The sequence below is a fragment of the Agelaius phoeniceus genome, chromosome 4 (genome assembly GCF_051311805.1).
Source record: "Agelaius phoeniceus isolate bAgePho1 chromosome 4, bAgePho1.hap1, whole genome shotgun sequence".
Taxonomy (NCBI): domain Eukaryota; kingdom Metazoa; phylum Chordata; class Aves; order Passeriformes; family Icteridae; genus Agelaius; species Agelaius phoeniceus.
In genome coordinates this window covers 46,571,913-46,590,767 of record NC_135268.1, presented here as the reverse complement: position 1 = coordinate 46,590,767, position 18,855 = coordinate 46,571,913, and the positions used below count along the sequence as shown (strand labels likewise).

At 39.3% G+C, this 18,855-nt stretch overlaps 1 protein-coding gene across 1 annotated transcript in view; it reads left to right on the top strand.

The window, feature by feature from the left end:
* Positions 1-9,278: 9,278 nt before the first annotated feature.
* TRMT9B (tRNA methyltransferase 9B (putative)) overlaps positions 9,279-18,855 on the top strand; it is a 100,457-nt gene continuing 90,880 nt past the window's right edge. The window contains exon 1 of the mRNA XM_054633213.2: positions 9,279-9,397. The gene's annotated coding sequence lies outside the window, so the exon portion shown is untranslated. The remainder of the gene's footprint in view (positions 9,398-18,855) is intronic.

Sequence of the window (18,855 nt, the reverse complement as noted above, 5' to 3'; positions counted from 1 at the left end):
GGGCTGGGCGCGGGCGGGGGGCGGGAGGAGGCGGGGGGAGGTTACAAAACACCGCTCCACGCGCGCGCCGCCAACGGCGCGGGGTCACGTGGGGGGGACGGGGCGGGCCCGTCCGGGAACGCCCGAGCCCAGGGGCGGTGGCGCCCCGGAACCCCCGCGGCCCGCCCGGCACCGGGGAGGGGGAGCGCCCCGGCCGGGCCGCGGGTGGCTGGCAGGGCAAGAGGGACAGCCCTACGGGTTGACTCCTAGGAGCGGCTGCCGTGGTGAGGGTGGGGCGTTAGCAGGGCTGTGGGGGAGGCAGGGATAGAGGGACAGAGCCGCCGGGGCGGGGAGAGGGTTTGCAGCGGGGAGCGGGGGTCTGTAGCTGCCGCGGTCCCGGAGGCGTCACCGGCAGGTGCCCGCCGCCGTCTCCGCGGCTGCCACTCGCACTCGTCTTGGGCCGCTCGGGCTGGCCTCTCTCCCTTCTTTGTTAGTCTTTTAATGGAGGACACGATAAGATAAAAGTTACAAGGTTAAGGAAAAGCTCTTTGTCCTAAGGGTTTGTTTGTCCCCCTCTGTCGCCGAGCGTTGCCAGCGCTCGCAGGACGCGCCGGACGCGCCGTCCCAGCCCGGCGGGCAGCGAGCCGCGCTCCCCGCGGGGTGCCACAGCCGCGGCTCTGCGGGAAACACCTGAGCTGCTTCGCCTAAAGTAGTCACAGTGGGGAAATGCTCAGGCTTCTCAGGTGTATGCCAGCCTCCAATGAAAGCTTGAAGCCTTTTGCATAAGTGTTATGTATTTGTAATTATTACAGTGCCTTTTTTTTTTTAACGTTAGATGGCTGTCATAAATCCAGACGTTTCAGATAAATATAGCAGTACTTTAAAACCTTCCAAGCAAAGCTTTCACATCAGGAAAATTAGTATATGGCCTTAGAACGGGAGCAAACTATATTTATCTTCAGCCGTATTCCGTGTATGGAAGGCTGGAAGATGATGCTGAAGGTTGTTAAGAGAGCTGTAGACAAAGATGGCAAACCAGACACATCTGCATTTCCATCCAGGTGTTTTGTCTGACCTCAACTATTCTAAGCTAAAGTTCCTAAAGTCAAAGAAAAAAGATGTTATAGTAATTGAAGTATGAGGGGACCATGGGTGTATTTTAAACATGGATAGGAAAGAGGGTCTCTTACAGTAATTAATTAAAAAATTGAGTGAGTTAGGAAATTACAGTCTAAGGATCAAAGTAAAATAGATAGCTGCAGTGTGAACTTGAGTTGTGGTGAGAAGTTGTGAATTGCTTTGCATTATTATGAATGGTTTTAATGGATTATGGATTCTGGTGTGGACGTATCAAGCGTGAGTTGACCCTCACAAAGTATTTGACTTGGCCAATTTGGACAAAAGTAAAACTCTGAAAGAAGTACTGTTAAACAGTAGTTTATTTTGCATTTCAGATTACTTTACTCATGGAAATACAAAAAAAAAAATAAAACAGGACAAACCCCAAGGGCTTGTGGGATTGGAATTAGGATAATAAGGCTGTCCTCTGATGGAACAATTTAAAACAGCGTAAATGAAAACATGTTTCCACCACTGCCACTTCCAATGATTCCTATAAAAGTTCATACATTAGTGATTCAAGCAATAATGAATGCAATCAATGCAATCAGCTATTTTACATAATTTCTAGTGTAAAGGCACAAAATACTCATGTCTTTACCAGCATAAGCGCCTTGGAGCAGAAGAATTGAGGTTTTTCCTATCATCTTTCTCTTCAAAACTGAAAGAGTGAAACAAGGGATTTGAAGTAGGATGGATGAATAGATGGGTTGGGAGCCTGACATTTTTTATTGCTCTCACCCATTGTAGAAATGTCTGGTGTCTGGGAGATTATTTACAAGAAAGCTAGAATATATATTCACCTCCTCCTTATTCTCTAGACATTGCTTTTTATCCCTGCTGGAAATGATACTGGGCCCAGGTAGAGTGTGATATTGCCCAATGTTGACAATCTTATATCTTTGAACTACAGTTGATTCTTTGAGCTTTGGTTTTGGTGTATTATTCCACCTTTGGCATATTTAACTAAGCAAGAAAAACCCCTCAAATTTCAAGTTTTTCACTGTGTTACCATCAGGATGTGATAGTTATGTAAGAGAGGAAGAAAAGACATTTTCAAGATTAGATAACACACAGCTCCACCACCACTCCATTAAAATAGCACATTCAAATATCCTTCCCCGCCCCCTGCTTGTAGGGTCAGATAGATGATATTTTAAAACAACAAAGCCTTTCCATTGCACAGTTCATGTGGGCCATTCTAAGAAAGACTTCAGGGACTGTCCTTTCCCTTCCTGCTGTAGAGCACTATTGTACTGCTGGTTATGGAAGTTGGTGGTTCTCATTCAGAAGGTACCTGCAAAGCACTGTGCCTTCAGTACAGTGAGGTAGAAGAAACTCCTTTCTTATGCTTTTTAAGGTATTGGTTGGATGTTTTTCCAAGCAATTCTTTGTATGAGTAGTGTGTGCAACCCAATTAGACATGAGATGACAATAAAACAGTGGTTTAAGTTGTATTTGACCCTACTTTAGGTAAATTAAGCACAATGATTCTGATTCAAGGTCTTCAGAAATCAACAGCAGTATAAACAAAGTAAAGCAAGACCAACCCAGATTAGGGAACAGGCAGCGGACCTAAAAATTATGTGCAGGAAATCTGGAGCCAAGCCCCATTTTTACAGGACCTAGGCAAATACCCCTCAAAAAAGTAGTTAACCCAAAGGATGTAGTTGTATTCTAAGAGAAATAATGGCTTTCTGGCTGTTTCTCCTCTTTTTCTTTCAAGGTAGATGCTAGTTACCCAGCTATTGTAACTTTTTGCAAAGATATGTGTATCAAAGGCAAAAGAAATAATTGGAGAAAGATTAGATTGGGCAAATAAGAGTCATACTTAAGAAAATCATAATATTTCTGAAAAGTATTTGTTCTACCAAGAAACACTTAAATATCATTTCTTCTAGGGGAAAAAAAACCCAACAAAGAAAGGAGATATGAAGCCATATTTAAAATTCTTGAATGGCTTTTGAAGACCTTAGCTGAAAATGTTTGAGTTCCTTCAGCCTTTGTTAAGAAATAATGTTCAGAACTAACTATGATTTGTTTTGTTTTAGGTATTCATTGTTGTTAAGTAGAATTTTGTGGCTCTAGTGAGATAGTTCTGGCAGTGAGATTTTTAAATGGCAAAATCCTCAGCATCACTGCAGTAAAACAGACACTAATCCTTGTTTGGGGAATGCAGTGGTGGGCAAAAATTGCTTTTGAATTTTTTTTTTTTTAGTTAGGAGTGGTCAAAAAGCTGCATTTGCAGCTTGGTCTCAAAAGTTAGTTATGGTGAGCTGAACAGGGTTGCACTGTCAGCAGTGCTGTGGCCAGGATGACCAGGGCAGTGATTGTCCCCCTGCGCTGCTGCTGCCACACCTCGAGTGCTGTGTCCAGGTCTGAGCCCCTCACTACAAGAGGGACATAGAGGTGCTGGCATAAGTCCAGAGTAGGACAACAGAGCTGGTGAAGGGTCTGGAACATAAGTCCTACAAGGAATAGCTGAGGGTACTAGAGTTCATCCCAGAGACTAGTCTTTCCAAAAAGAAAAGAATTTTAAATGAACAAGATTTATTTTAGATTCTTTCTTTTGGCAAAGGCAAGAATTCTAGCATTTTTATGAAATGTGTTAAATGCAGTGACTTCTGCTGCACAAAACCAGGTTTTAGCTGTCTAAATAAACTGCTAATTAACAGTCAAATGCTCATTGGGATTTCCCTTCAGTTCAGCATAAAATCTGAATTCTGCTTCATAGCCATATAGTATGGCAATTGCCAGTGGATAAGGAAAGGACTGTGGATGTGGTCTGCCTAGACTTTAGTTAAGCCTTTGACACTGTTTCCCACAGGCTTCTCCTGGAGAAACTGCCTGCTCATGGCTTGGACAGGTGCACTGTGTTCCTGGCTGAAAAGCTTTCTGCATGACCAGGCCCAGAGAGTGCAGGTGAACAGAGTCACATCCACTTGGCAGCCAGTCCCTAGTGGGGCTCCCCAGGGCTCAGTACTGGAACAAGTTTGGTTTCATGTTTTGATCAGTGCTCTGGGGGTAGGGATCGGTCTTTTCTCCAAGAAACAAGCAATAGAATGAGAAAATGGCCTCAAGTTGCCCAAAGGGAGGTATAAATTGGCTGTAGGGAAAGCTTTCCTTACTGAAAGTGTGGTCAAGCATTGGAACAGGCTGCTCTGAGCAGTGGTGGACTCACCATCTATGGAGGGGTCTAAACCATGTGTAGATGTGCCAGTTAGGAATGTGGTTTAGTGGTAGCCTTAGCAGTGCTGGGTTAACAGCTGGACTTGATCTCAAAACTCTTTTCCACCCTAAATGATTCTCTGGTTTTATGTCCTCATTTTTGGTTCAATTACAGTTTTGGAGGTGTCTGCCCACTTTGTCAAGAGTGCCCTGAGGAGCTCGCTCCTGCTGGGTGATTTTGCATATGGGGCAGTGACACCCAGAAACCAGGAGATGCTGGTCCCCCTCCTCTTTCCCAGTTACCAGAATGCTAGTTTGTCTGTGGTGCTGACAAGTCTCTTCTCACCTCCAAAAACAACTGTTTTATGTCTAAACCAGAGACTTCTTGTTTTCAGTAGGTCCAATGACACTTCTGAGATTTGTCTGTGTGAGATTTCTTTCACTTTCATCATGATGATGATGATGGCAGCAATACTTGTCTTAAAAATACAAATGAGAAAGGTTGACCTCAGGGGTTAAAGGTAGAGTGTATAAAAGGAATGAAAATTTAGAGCAGATTTTATCTAAAGAGATAAAGTCTCATCTAGGGGAGGCTGAGCTAAGTTTCCAAATGTGACAGAACTGACAGCCATGACCGTCAGATGATCTGGGAAGAAAATCTGGGACACTGGCTGAAGATCAGCAAGCACAGTACTGCTTACAAGAACGAAGAAAAAGGCATACACCATCATGTATAGACAATTAAGCTACCTCAATAGTACATTGGGGATATAGAACACATTTTTGAGTGACAAACTAATGAGAGACATGAAACTAACATAAATACCATAACACATAACCCTTGAATTTACTTAACATAGACTAAAGTCCACCTAACTAAGTCTGCTTTTGTTCTTGTAATGGAAATTATATTCTGCAGTCAGTGCTCAGGCTCTCATCTCTTAGGACTCGAGTAAAGCAGATGATATAATGAGCCTCATGGAGAATTTTGACTAAAACAGAGTAAGGTGGAATTGCTAAATAGTTGTCGGGTCCGAAAGATCCTGTTTAAAGCCTATGGAAATGGATCATGAGATAGGAAGAGCTTCCTATCTGGAACACACTTCATATGCATTTTCTGAGGATCAGCTTTAGTACTAATTTTAGTTGATATTTTCATCAGTGACCCTGGCACAAAAAGACAGGAAATTGATCTTTTGGTTTGGCAGCAAGTAAGAAAGTGATGTCAATAAACTGAGGAGAAAAATGTCAGACACAAAGAAACCGACCTGCGTGACTGCTGGGATAATAGAAATGGAAGAATTGTAGTCATGCAAGTGTCAAACCATGTACATCTATTAAGAAAAATATTGCTAGATCCTGAGAATTTATTAATGGGAAGTGATAGAAGATGAGAAAGAACAGGAAGTTATTAAAAAAAACCCCTGATATAAACCTAGACTTTTTTTTTTTCCTATTGAGATAAGGAATTACTCATTGTGCTATACGTGACTCTAGTGAACAGAGTCACGCAATAGACAGTTCTGGTCAGGTTATTTGTAAAAAAAGAGGAAGTATAACTAGCTGAAAGAAGAAAAGGATAATTTGGAACAGATTTACCATACAACAATAATTGGAGAAATGCTTGCTTCCCCCACTGTCTTGCCAAAATGAGGATTGAGAGGGGACATGATTGCCCTATGTAAGTGATTTATGAGAACAGATAGCAAGTGACACATAAGAAAAATTATGAAGTAAATTACTAAAAGAAATTCAGGTTAGGAGAATACTTCTTAGAATCTGAAGTGACATTATGGGATGGTTTCTGAGAAACAGTGGGAGGATTTACATGCTGTCAAACAGTGCTTGTTAATGCCAGGACAGGGATTACTTGGCATGCTAAGCTGTTATAGCAAGGGACTGGATTCAGTCTGAAGAACAGAAAACAGTTAATCAGTAGGAAACAAGTTAGTAAACAGAAGAATGATTGACAAATTGCTATCTAAACTTTTCAACTACCGAGTCCACCCCTTTAGCCTCGGTGATTGTTACACAGTGAATGTTTCAGTGTCTCTCATCTCAGCAGGGCAATGAAGGAATGGTTGCAAACTCAAAAGGACCACAATTGAAATATCCCCCAGGTCCTTGGAAAAAATACAAAGTCACTTAGGGAAGAAGACTTTGGAGAAGTGTGAGGGAAGGAGAGGGAACAACCTCTTCCTTTGAAAGACAGCAGGAATAAGGCATCCTAACCCTCTGCTCAGGTTAGGATACCCAGCACACTGGCAGGACTGACAGAGAAAGTAGCTGCTGTCAGTGCAGCAAAATATCCATACCCACCTCGTGGAGCCATAGAGAGGGATGTTAGCCACTACTTCCATGGTTGCAAAAATTGGGTGGGGAGAGAAAGCAGCAAAATCCAAGTTTAGCTACCTTGAGCTTTCTCTAGTAGCACTCCAGAGAGGAAGTGCTCGTGGCTGCTGCCCTGCCTCTGCAAACCATGCATGGCACTGGGGAACTTCCCAGAGATTGTGACTATTTAAACCATTGCCTTTTGCTTTTCACTCCTGAATGGCTGTTCTCAGTCTCACTGCTTTAGCTGAATTGGGCATGTTCCACTTCAGGTGGATCCAGTGAAGGACAGAACAGGCCATGCTTTTATACTTTTGGTGATTGCTCTAAGTGGGAAAAGACCAGTTGAGCTGAAGTTGAATCCTCTTATGGGAAATAAGCTTATTACTACTGATAAAATTTTTGTTGAATACCATTTTATTATTTTTTAAAAATCCATACACAAGAAACTGGCAAAACTCCAGTATAAACAGCCCTGTGAAAATGGCCATGCCAAATACTTCTCTGAGACATTTGACATCTCTCTAATAATATTTTTTGTAATTGTTTCAGAAGGAAAGTGTGCAGCATAACGACCTGCAAACAGTTCATGCATAGTCATGCCTTCCATGTGTTAACTACTGGGGAACAGTTTCAGAGTGCTTCACATTATAAATTGTTACTTATTTACCATGCCAGTTGGTGACCAAGGTAGCATATGTGAAATGAATTTGCCATTTCTATTGCTGTTAGTTGAAATTTTCCAGTGAGACATTTTCTCAAATTAAAAGAAAAAGAAAAATTACCCATCCATCAGGAAGGCAATGCTTTGTAGAAGAGTATTTATTCAGATAATTTGACAAAACATGGGTAAGTTTTTATGAGAAGCATTTTCCAAATATGCATGAAGACAGCACTGGTGGTTTCTCTATATTTCCAGAATAGCTCTACCATGGGACTAGTCCCCACATGCCTCTGATCTGGTAAAATCTCTGTTGTGGAACAGAGGAAACTGATTTTGGGAAATCCATTTCTTGTCAAAGGTCAGCTCCTGGCTCCATAGCAATAGCCTTCTGCCATGTGTCTGTAGCTGCAGTTAAAAAATTCCAAATTCCTACTGAATCAGCAACCAGGACCTTGCAGTTCTGGCTTCCAAGCCTCCTCACAGAAAAACATGATATGCAAAATTAGTAATGATATATACATATTAGAGAAAATCAAGTTTTTCTTGAGAATCTACTGTAATTTCCAACTTCTAAAAGCAGATCTGTTTAGAAAAACTTTTTTACTTTTTCATCCATGAATAAAAATATTTTGCCTCAGCTTTACAGTATTTATTTTTTCCTAAAGTAGTTAAAAGTCATTAAAATTGATGCTTGATGTTTGAGTCACTTCAGCCCTGGCTAAGAAATAATGCTCAAAACCAACTTGGTTTTGTTTTGTTTCAGTTTGTTCTGTGTTGCTTAGTAGACTTTTGGGGCTTTAGTGAGATAGTTCCAGCAGAGAGATTTTTTAATGGAAAAATGCTCAGCATCACTGCAGTTAAACAAACACTAACCCTTGTTTGTGCAACACCATGGTAGGCAGAAGTTGGCTTTGAATAATTTTTAGTTATGAGTGGCCACAAAGCTGCATTTGCAGCTTGGTCTCAAAAGTTAATTTGAGCTGAACAAAGCTAGACTGCTGCCACTATCTCTAGCACTACTGTGCAACACTGCAGTGTGAATTTTCCAAGGGATCTTAATTGCCTTTGAGAAAATTGGAGCTATCAATTCTCAGTACTTTTGAAAGAAGCCAGCCCAATAGTGTGTTATTTAGTTACACGGTAATTATGTATGCACTAGTATGAGACAAAATGACCAAACATTGGATAAATAGTTAACTACATGTTAGAAAGATAAAGATCTCATTAAAAATAAAAGGGGAGGCAAAACATAATAGGATCTAAAATGCTTAGGTAAAGACAGAGAGAGAGTTTATCAGCTTGATCCAATAAGGGACTTAAATACCTAAGGCAAGGTTTATGGAGAATGCAGGTTCCTAAGTCAAAAAATGAGATTACAGCTCATGCAGCTGCTGCCTAACGCAGGAGTGCCTAAAATCACCAGGCTTTTCCTTGATTGTAATCTGTATCTTTAGAGTGTCTTGGATTTTACTTTTGTGCACAGCCAGTGTGCAGCAGCTAGAGCAGTTCAGGCACTTAGTTCACATTCAGCCGTTTGCAGTCCTCGGCTGAAAAGTTGAAGGATGCTGTTCTGTCCGTATACACAGCCCACACCAGGCACATTCTGAAATTCTTAGTTTGTTGTAGTTGCTTGCTTTTAACATGAAAGATGGGAGAGGTGGAAAAACCTTTTATTTAACAATCTCTCTGTTAGATTATTGATATAAGGATAATTCTTGCACATCATTTTTGTTCCTACAGACAGCAGAATTCTTTGCTTCATTGTGGTGTGACTTTTAACAGGAACAGGGCAGGATCATCTTTGTTTTCAGTAGCCCTGTCTCTTGCTGGGTAGGATCACTTTTCTGCCCTGTGTTGATTTGCATCTTTTGTGTTTAGTGGAGAAACACAGACAATGGGTTGCTGTATAGGAGGCGCTTGTTTTCTCATTTCCTTCTGTTATCCTGGCTGTGGTTTAACAGAATACTGCAAGCCCTGCTCCTCATTCCTTTTTCTTTTTTTTAACAGAATGGTAATTGGATCCTACAGTTAGGAGGACTCTAAGCTGTGAATTTTAAGCACGCTGTGTTATCTGTGTTGTGGCCTGACTTAAGTTTCTAAGGAATTGCAATAATGCTGCTGCATTTCTGGGGTTTGGTAAGTCTGGTAATTGTACTTTGAAACTGTGGAACTGACTTTCCTGGAAACACTAATAAGTGGAGTCTCTCATTTCCCTGTTTTCCTGTTCATCATATTTTTTCTTTTCCTATATGTGATAATATGTGGTTGTAGATTCTAAAGTATAGCTGAATGCTTCTACATGTGCAAGGCAACAAACTTAAAAATGTGATCAAGAAGGTCTTATTTTAAATTATTCCAACTTTAAAAAGTAACTTAGCTCCAGATATGACACGAATCATATTTGTCTTTTCTTCAGGAAGAGAAATCTTGGACTGATCAGACTCTTTCCTTCAGCCATTGTTGCTTGGTAGAAGAGGTACATGTAATCTACAGATTTATAAAATAGCTAAATATTCACGGGAAACTGTGCTCCTATTAATATAAATTGTAATTGTTCAAAGAGCAATGCACTTAAAATGTGAAGTACTAAATTTAAAGAGATAAAGTGCAGGAGCTCTTAGTGCAGGACTGTAACTGAATAATGAACAGAAACTGAAATAATAGCAAAGGAAGTACTGAAAATACTTCAATTAAAGAAGGCTTTTTTTAAATTAAACTTGCTCATTAAGGAAGTGTGCAAAAAGCAAATAAATCAGCCTTTTTTAATGTTTATCAGTATGTTTGCCTTCAGCTGAAAGTTGTTGGCTAACAGTCATGTTGAGTATCTCACAATTTTTTTCCGAGTTTTTATGTATTCACACTACAGAAAAAGTACAGGCTGAATGTTTAAAAAATAATGTATAGCAAAATAAAAGGTAGTGATTTTGGACATGTGTTCTATATTCTAATTTGGTATTTAAAGAACAATTTATGTTGGTATCTGTTTATATATCCTCTAATATTTTCTGATATATTCCCTGATAAGATATATATATTCTCTAATATAAAGCTGAAAGTTTTGCATCTCTTTATGATCGTCCTCTGAGATAAATAATACTGACATACATTTGGTGTTGAATATAGTTTGCCAAATAGGAGCAGTCTCTTTGAATTTTTAATAATTATTGCTCTTCATTCTTATACAAGTAAAAAAGGGGGAAATTATAGTTATTACATCATATTTGAATTAAGGTATGCCTGTATTGTAAAATCAAATCTTCAACCAGGAAGGAAAAAAGCTTATTATGCTTGATATCTAGCCTCTTAGAAAAAACCTTTCATTTCTGGGTGGTCAATAATAAATGCACAATTAAATTCAGAGTTTCAGTCAATTAAAGTACATTTTAAGAAGTGCATGTAGAAATCAGAAAATACTTGGCAGCCTACTTATAGTGGTAACTGGAGGGAAAAGTCCTTCATTTGTTATTACTGGATTGGACTGCTGCTAGTATTAGATAAATTGCTGAGTCTAAATAAATCTAGATAATGATAAAATAGTTAGCAATCTTTTAAAATTCTGAAGGAGTTGTTAACATTACAAAACTTGTGTTTACTTATTCTTCTTAGGTTTATTACTTCTTTGGGATCAGAGGAGCAATTGTTCCTTGTGTGGTAGATATTTCTCATTCATAGAGTTCCATAGAGTTTTTGCATGTATATCCACTTTTTCCTTGTCTGATTGGTGTCCTTCCTTCAGAGGTTTTAGACCACTGGGCAAATATTTTGTATCAAAGAGAATAGGAAATACATGATTTTTCTTCAAAATGCTGTGACTAGTGCTCTCTACTAAATATAGCGTTATGTAAAGAACATGAGCTGAAGAAAAAGCAGTTACTTTTATCACAGTGACAGAAGACATCTAATTAAATGACCTTATTGGCAATAGTTTATCCTTCAACAGCAAAATGGATGTTACTGCTTATTCTGACTATTCATTATTCTTTTTCTACTTTGGCTTGTACCTACTACTGTAACCCATGTCCTGTTTGCTTCCTGAACATCAGCAGCATCACCCAGCAGCATGCTGTGTGCTGTAGGCTGAGATATCACAGCCACATCTTTTCAGATCTTCTCTTTCACATCTTCTCTTTTCTCCTACAAAGGTGCTACAGGAAATGTACACCTTTATTTTACTCCTGCCAGAGACACCAGATAAGAGGGTTCAGTTGTTTTACAGTGGAGCATGGGATCATACAGGAGAGAAGTGAGCACTCAGGTTCTTCATTTCAGCATAACTGTGCAAAGAACACTGTGTTTTAGTCCTTCTCCCACCTATATGTCTCTTTCACCATATTTATAGAAGAAAATAATTGAGTATCTGGTCTTTGGCTGTTGTCCACAAAGACTCTATCTAGAGACAAAATAAGACTTCATTTAATTTTTTTTCCATTCCTGAAAATGCAGTGCAACATTTTTTTAAAAACTCAAATGTATATTGAACATAATTTATCCATGCAATTGTAACAAGTTTCAGACATACTGAGTCTAGGCTGACCACAGTTATTCACAGGAGGTTCTGTGGTAAGTAGCCCATCCCAAAAGGATTCTGTGTGATGTGTTCTGTCCTTGTCATACTATATATAACCATTACATTTTAGGGATCTTTTTTAATGATTTGCATCTCTCAATTTCTGATTGCCCAGGAAAGGTTTCACAAGGGCTGAAAGACTGTGATAAGCCCATGCATATGAGAGTATTTTTTAAATCACGTATTTTATTTATCTTCATATTTCTACCTCTAGTAAAAAATACAATTTTTATTTTCTGTGAACAGCTTATCCTGCTGTTTTTCGTGGGTTTGCTGATGTGCTGAATCTGTTTTACATTTGTATTTGGCTATGCTGGTATTGGTAGATCACCTGAGAGCCTGGCCTTACTCCCAGGACGTGCTTGCCCTTCACTGGAGAGCTGCAAACCTGACAAGCTGTTGCCATCATTTTTCTTTGTGACATACTGTAGAGCCTTCTTGTTAGAAAGTACTTGGTTTATGATCTGGGGCTCTCAGCTGTGGAGACTTGATGTATGGCTCACCCTTTCAAGTTTCATGGTTCCTGTAATATTTCATCCTCCTGCTGGTACTGATTTAACACCTCAATTCCTGGCCATAAAATTCAGCCAAAAGTTAACTATGTAGACTAGATGTAAATATTTATTATTTATTAATTATAATATAATTGTAATTATTTTAAATTATTATTAATTGTAGCAATAGGAGCTGCAACATGTTTTTCCTTGTTGTTTTTAAACATTGGAATGGACTGCTGAGGGAGGCAATGAAATCACCATCTGTGGAAGTGTTCAGCAAATGACTGAATGGGGCACTAAGTGCCATGATATAGTTGACAAGGTGGTGATCAGTCAAAGAGGTTGGACTTGATGATCTCAGAGATCTTTTCCAACTTGCATGATTCTGTGATTCATTAAAAAAATATTCTCAGAGGTTTTTTTCCTTGGTCCCTAGATCATCTTAATAAAAATGGTTAGCAGAAAACTGGTGGACTAATTTACAGGACTAATTCCTGGGGGTAACAGTCTCTCAAAATTTTTTAGTTCTGCAACACCATTAACAAAATTAATAGTTAGGTCAGTAATTGATTTCAGGCTTAAAAGCAGGTTGTAATGATTGTAGGGCTGAGTCATATCTTAGACATAGTAGCTAAGTAAACTGTTCTGGTAAAGTAAACAGTAATACATCAGAACGAAAGGTTTCTGAATAAGCTACCTGCTGATAAATTACAGCATAGCAGAGCTTGCCTGTCAAGAATTAGAAGCAAAGAAGGTATCAGCCTATAGTATTTTTTTTTTATCCAGAAGTCTTTCTCATTGTAAAAAATACATTTCTTACAATACATTGTAAGAAAAATACCAGGTATTTGTAGAGGGAAGTTTAATAAGTAATTATTGGGAAGGAAGAAGCAAAACTGAAGGTATATTTTACAAAGACATCCTACATATATATTTTCATAATGGGACTGAGTATATTTATACTAATGGGACTGAGATGTCCCTCTTTTCCTTGAAATCACCTCTTTGCCAGTGGTGTAAAGTTGGCAAGTCATGGATGTTGCTGCTTTCCACTTTCTGGCATCACTTAAAGAAAAATATAGGTTGTGTTCAGATTGTACCATAGCTCAGATTTCCCTGTGTCCGCAGCCTTTTTGGGAGCACAGTATTAAGTGTAAGCAACCTCGGATCCTTCCTTTCCTGGCCCAGACAGAAGCATGTGAGTGATAATATGCATCAGTAAATTTGAAACAAGTCTTCAGTCTTGGTACAGCTTCATTTTGCAATGATGACCTCCTTTCTGTAGATCCAAATAGAAAGATGTAATGCCTTTATCAGTTCTTACTGCAAATAACAGTTTCTCCATGGAATGACTATATTAAGAAATCTCACTTGGAAATGACAATTTTATGGTGATTTATGTAAGAAATAACAATGCCTATAGTTAGATTGATTGTTGTTTTGAAGTAAGGACTTGTACAACGTTATTGTCTTAGAAGTTTGAGTTACTTGATTTTTTTTAAATTTTAGTTTTCAGAATGCTGTATTAGACCTTCTCTTCCACTATTGCTTCTACTGCATATCTAATTCCTACAATTCTCATATTATTATTCTATTAAAAGAAAAAATATACACGAAAATATATATGTACTCCTGAACAAAATATTTACATATTAAATAACTAAATATATTTTTTCAAAATTGCATTTCCATTAGCTTCTTTAAGCATTATCCGGAAAAAAAAGGAAGTTTTAAATGAAGAGAGTAATAAGTGCTTTAAATCTTAAAAAAAAAAATTACTACTTTTGCTCCTGTTTGGACTTCTGTTGTAAAAGTGGTGCAGTGTGCTTTTCTGCATTCCAGAAATTTTCTTCAAGTCAACAGCTTGATTGATTGATTCATAATTTGTATTGTGTACCAGAAGGGTTGTTCAAGTAAAAACTGCTTGCTGCACTTTTAGATCAGGGGAAGGGCATGCAGGTGGAGTCACTGGTACCAAGTGGGAGCTGCTGGTTGGGTTTGCCCTGCAGCCAAGGGCACACGCTGCCCAACGCAGGCTTGAAGGCCAGGCTGGACATGCAGCACGGGGCTGGGGGAGCTGCTCTGCTTCCCTGCTCTGGGGGTCACTGCTCCTTGGCCTACACTGCTCTTCTGGTCAGGATCACCACTGCATATTAGAGGTTATAGAAAAGGAAAGGATCTTCTGAACTTTTATAAAGTGTGTGAGCTTCCCTCCAGAGCAACCAGTGTTAGTGCCATTAGCATTGCCTGTGCTCGACTGTATTCCTGCTTTCAATGCTTTGAGAAGAGCACATCTCCACTGCTATTTCTCCTGCAGTGGAGATACCGTCTTGTAGTTCCAATGCTTGGCTCCTGGAGTTAGGATCAGGCCTTAGCAAAAAAAGTCTGTGAAGATGCTCAAGGGCAATTAAAAATTGTGGAGCAAAATCATTGTGATTATTAAAAATTCCACTGTTATCATGGAAAGTGTTAGTGCTGAATGAGATTAAGAAGTTCTTTTTCTAGGGCAGCATCGAATTTCTGTTTTTCTTTCATTGCAGATAGAACAAACGGGTTTTTTTTAAATTCTTGCCCACTCAGTCAAGATGCAGACAAACAAATACACATCTTAGATTATTAAAAATTTGGAATTAATTCTATTTCTTTAGGAACAATGGACATAATATGCTTTATTTCATGTAAATTCAACTCTCACTGTTTTCTGTTTTAGGATGATACCATCTGGGAATTTTAGAAGGGTTTGTTGTGCCTGTTGTGCTTTACAAGCTCAATCTCTGGCCAGAACATGTTTCTCATGATGAAGAAGAAGATTCACATATCTCCAGGCAGATGTTTTCCTGCAGGCCCTTAGAAGAAAGGCATTTTAAATTCCTGCTTGACTTGGTAAATGTGCTGAGTGGGAGATATATTTATTCAGTGTTTAATAAACTAGTTGGGAACAATGTTTCAGATGAGATAGAGAAAAAAATTGTAGTTTGAAATTATGTTTAGTTTTCCCACTAGAAAACCGGCTGTTAACAACTACATTATTTGTCAAAAAATCTTTCAAGCAAGAAACTAAAGTCAGCTCTATTTGCACAAAACTAATGGTCTAACATTGTAAACAATTTTTAATAATTTCTGTCATGCATAATAGATCCTAGAAACAACATACATTTGAATGCAAAACAAATGTACTTTTAGGAATGTGAAAACAAACAAAAACAGAGATTTCTGCCAACCTTTCAAGTAGTTATTTAGTATGAAAAGTTTGGCCATAAAGCTTTAAGAACTGCATTTTGCATTGAAGTTTTCAGTGGAACAGTACAGTTATTGAACACAGCAAAAAGAGTAAAGAATTTTTTAGTAACAAGGAGCAACGGATTATTTTTTAAACTGTTTTCATTCTATTATGCATAACTGTTTCAGTTAGGTAGGAATTTTACTAAATAACTGTACCTTTATATTTACTTTATTTGAGTTTGTCATTAGATTTTGAATTTCATCAGTCAGGACAGTTCCCATTCTTGATCTGCATAATCCCCATGGGAGGCATCTGAGTTCGGGGCCACCAAAGCTTCGATCATATTAGAGATGGTGGATGTTTCAGGTGTTGGGCAGGAATGTGGACTCACTTATGCTCACCCAGAGAAGTGTTCCTGCCCTTGTACATGCTTTTGGGCAGCTGGCTCCTGGCCTGACGTACTCTGGCTCTTGAGGAGTGGAGTACACTCAGTGCTGGTAGCTCTGTGAGCAGCTGCAGAGCCAGCTCCAGACTGAGCTCTGGTGGTGAGACCCCCCAACAAGAGGCCATGAACTGGAACCAACCTTTGCACAGCAAAGGGCACAGGGACCTGTGGTGCCAGCCAGGGGACTGGACACTCAGAGACACAGCAGGAGCTCAGGACCTCCGGATCTTCCAGTGAGAGTATAAAACCCCAGGTTTTTCTTTGTTTGGATCCCCTTCTTGGCAACACCAGCTCGAGCTGATATTTTGCTGTTGCACCATGATTAAAATATTTGAGGGATCGAGATGTCTGAGACTCTGCTATGGGAAACCTGGAGATGAGCCAAGAGGAAAACCTAGTGTGACTCTGTGAGAGTGGCATGTGTTGCTGCAAAGGGACCTCAGTGCCAGCTTGGGTAGTGTGAGAATAACTGGCGGAGTGGTTTCTGAATGGTCAGACAGGAAAGTTTCCTTAACACATCCTTTGGTGGCCTCCAGTTCTGTTGGGTCAGAGCAGAAGAGGTCAAGGAGCAATAAAGTCCATGTGCAGGGTTTTGTGCCTTTTGTTCTTGTCTTAATGAGTGTATCTGCACGAGTGCTAGGGCAGTAAATGCCTGGCATAGTCACAAACTACCAGTTCATTTTGCGCTAGAAAAAATTTCCAGAGGTCTGTCTTTAGATGTAGACAAGGGAAGCAGATGCCAGTGGCTGCTTGGAGCAGTCACTTTCTGTTCTGTCTGTGCCAGAGCTGCAACACAGTGTGGTACCTTCTTTTTACTGCTTTGCTGATGTTGAGGGAGGAAAGTGTTGGAAATCACAGAACGTCTCTTTCTAGCCATTTCATGGGCTCCTCCTTTTCCTCCTACTTTATGTATCATGCAGCCACAGAAGTAATACTTGTTCTCTGAGAATTTTCTCTGACTTTCTAGGCACAGCTTATTTCATCACCCACCCTCTACCCCTTTTGTATGACAAGCCCTTTCTGGTTTCTGGAACCTCAGACAGTATAGAAGTGTTATGAGAGATGTTTTTAGGGAAAAAAGCGCTTGCAGGAGTAATAGTAGGAAGTGCTTGTGTAGGAGTATGGTGGGAATTTAAATTTGCTTTGACAAACTAGTTGTTGACAGTGAATGATGTTTTGAGTGACCTTTTGTACGCAGAAGTGGAGTTGTGCTGGTGGTTTTGCAACGGTGGACATTTCCAAATATCCCACCAATATATGTACAAATTCAAGGTGACACCACTGCCAAGGATTAACAGAACAAGAGGCAATGAGCACAAACTGAAATAAAACATAGGAATAATATTTTTAACCATGGTCGTGGTCAAGCTCTGGAACAGGTTGCCCAGAGAGCTTGTGGAGTCTTCATCCTTGGAAATACTAAAAACCTGAGTAGATTAAGCCTGAAGAACTTGCTCTAGTTCAGTCTCCTTTGATCAGAAGGTGGACCAAAGACCCCCAGCAGTCAAATTTCAACCTGTCTGTTATTCTGTTGTAAGAAAAGCATGCAATAATCCTTTTTAAAGTGAAGGTAATTCCCTGAAGTATTGTTCTGACTTCCTGCATTTTGTGGTTCACACACTTTGAATATATTCTGTTGTCACTTCAGAACCTTTAATTATTACACAGGATGTAAGTGTAAATTACATATGCAAAAAAACCAGACACCAAAATCATTGTTAATGAATAGCTCCAGTTTTATAGTCACTAGTCAGAAACATTTTAAACAATAAAGACACAGATCTTTCTTTCTTTGAAGTCTGCAGTTGAAACTTCCATTGGCTTAATGGGACAAGAAACTTTAATAATCACATTTTATATCTAACAGAAAATATACACTAAAGCAAAATGAATAGGTTAGTTATATATTTAAACAGTCTGCAAAACCAAAACCTCTGGTAATAGGAAGTTCAGGCTACATCTGCCTCCAGCCATCAAGCAGCTATCTCTGTTCTGTTCTTTGCACAGTGCACTAACTGCTGGGTGCCCACCGTGTGTGTGTTACTTGCTGTCACCATGCTCTGGCTGCTTGGCAGAAGGGAAGAGCTGGGAAGTTGCATTATTCTGTAGGAAGGTTTTTAAATGTGTAGAAGCAGCTTGGGGGTGCACAGTTGAGGAATGGGCCCTTGTATGTGACAAGACACACTTTGTACTTTGCTGTACAAAGAAATCTCTTGATTTCTCATGTTTGAAAGTGGAAAATATTATTGTCCTATTTGATAAATGAAAATGTTTGTCTGCAAAGCAAGCATATAAGGAATAGAATAAACATATTTTCTCACTGAAGGGATAGTTTCAGGAAAAGAGGATTAAAATTCTTGGAAAATCAGTGAGGCAGCTACAAGTGTCAGGTGATTATATGGCCTTATGTAAGTACAGTGGTTGGTGTCTAGCCAAGTATTTCTAAAACTTATAGGGTAACTTCTGTTCACATTTAGGCAAGCATAAATCTGAAAGCACTTCAAAACTCAACAGTGTTTGCTCCTATGTTAGAACTTCTTTTAAAAAAGAAAATAAAAACATGTAGGTTTTTTTTTTACTACAGGGAATTCTTAAAGGGGATGGTGTGGTTAAAGCAGGGACTTCAAAGAACTGAATTTTATTCCTGCCTTTCTTGTAGATCCCCTGTACTGTAATGGGCGAGCCATTTTTTAGCTTTATTTCTGTCATAACCATAGCAAATGTATTGATGTATATGACATTGAAAAAATACAGTGTGTGTTGGTGGGTGTGGCTGGTAGGTGTATTATCTAGTTGTTGTATGGCAGTGTATTAAAATAATTTTGTTACTGTTTTTGTTTCATGAAAAAAAGTCCTAATTGA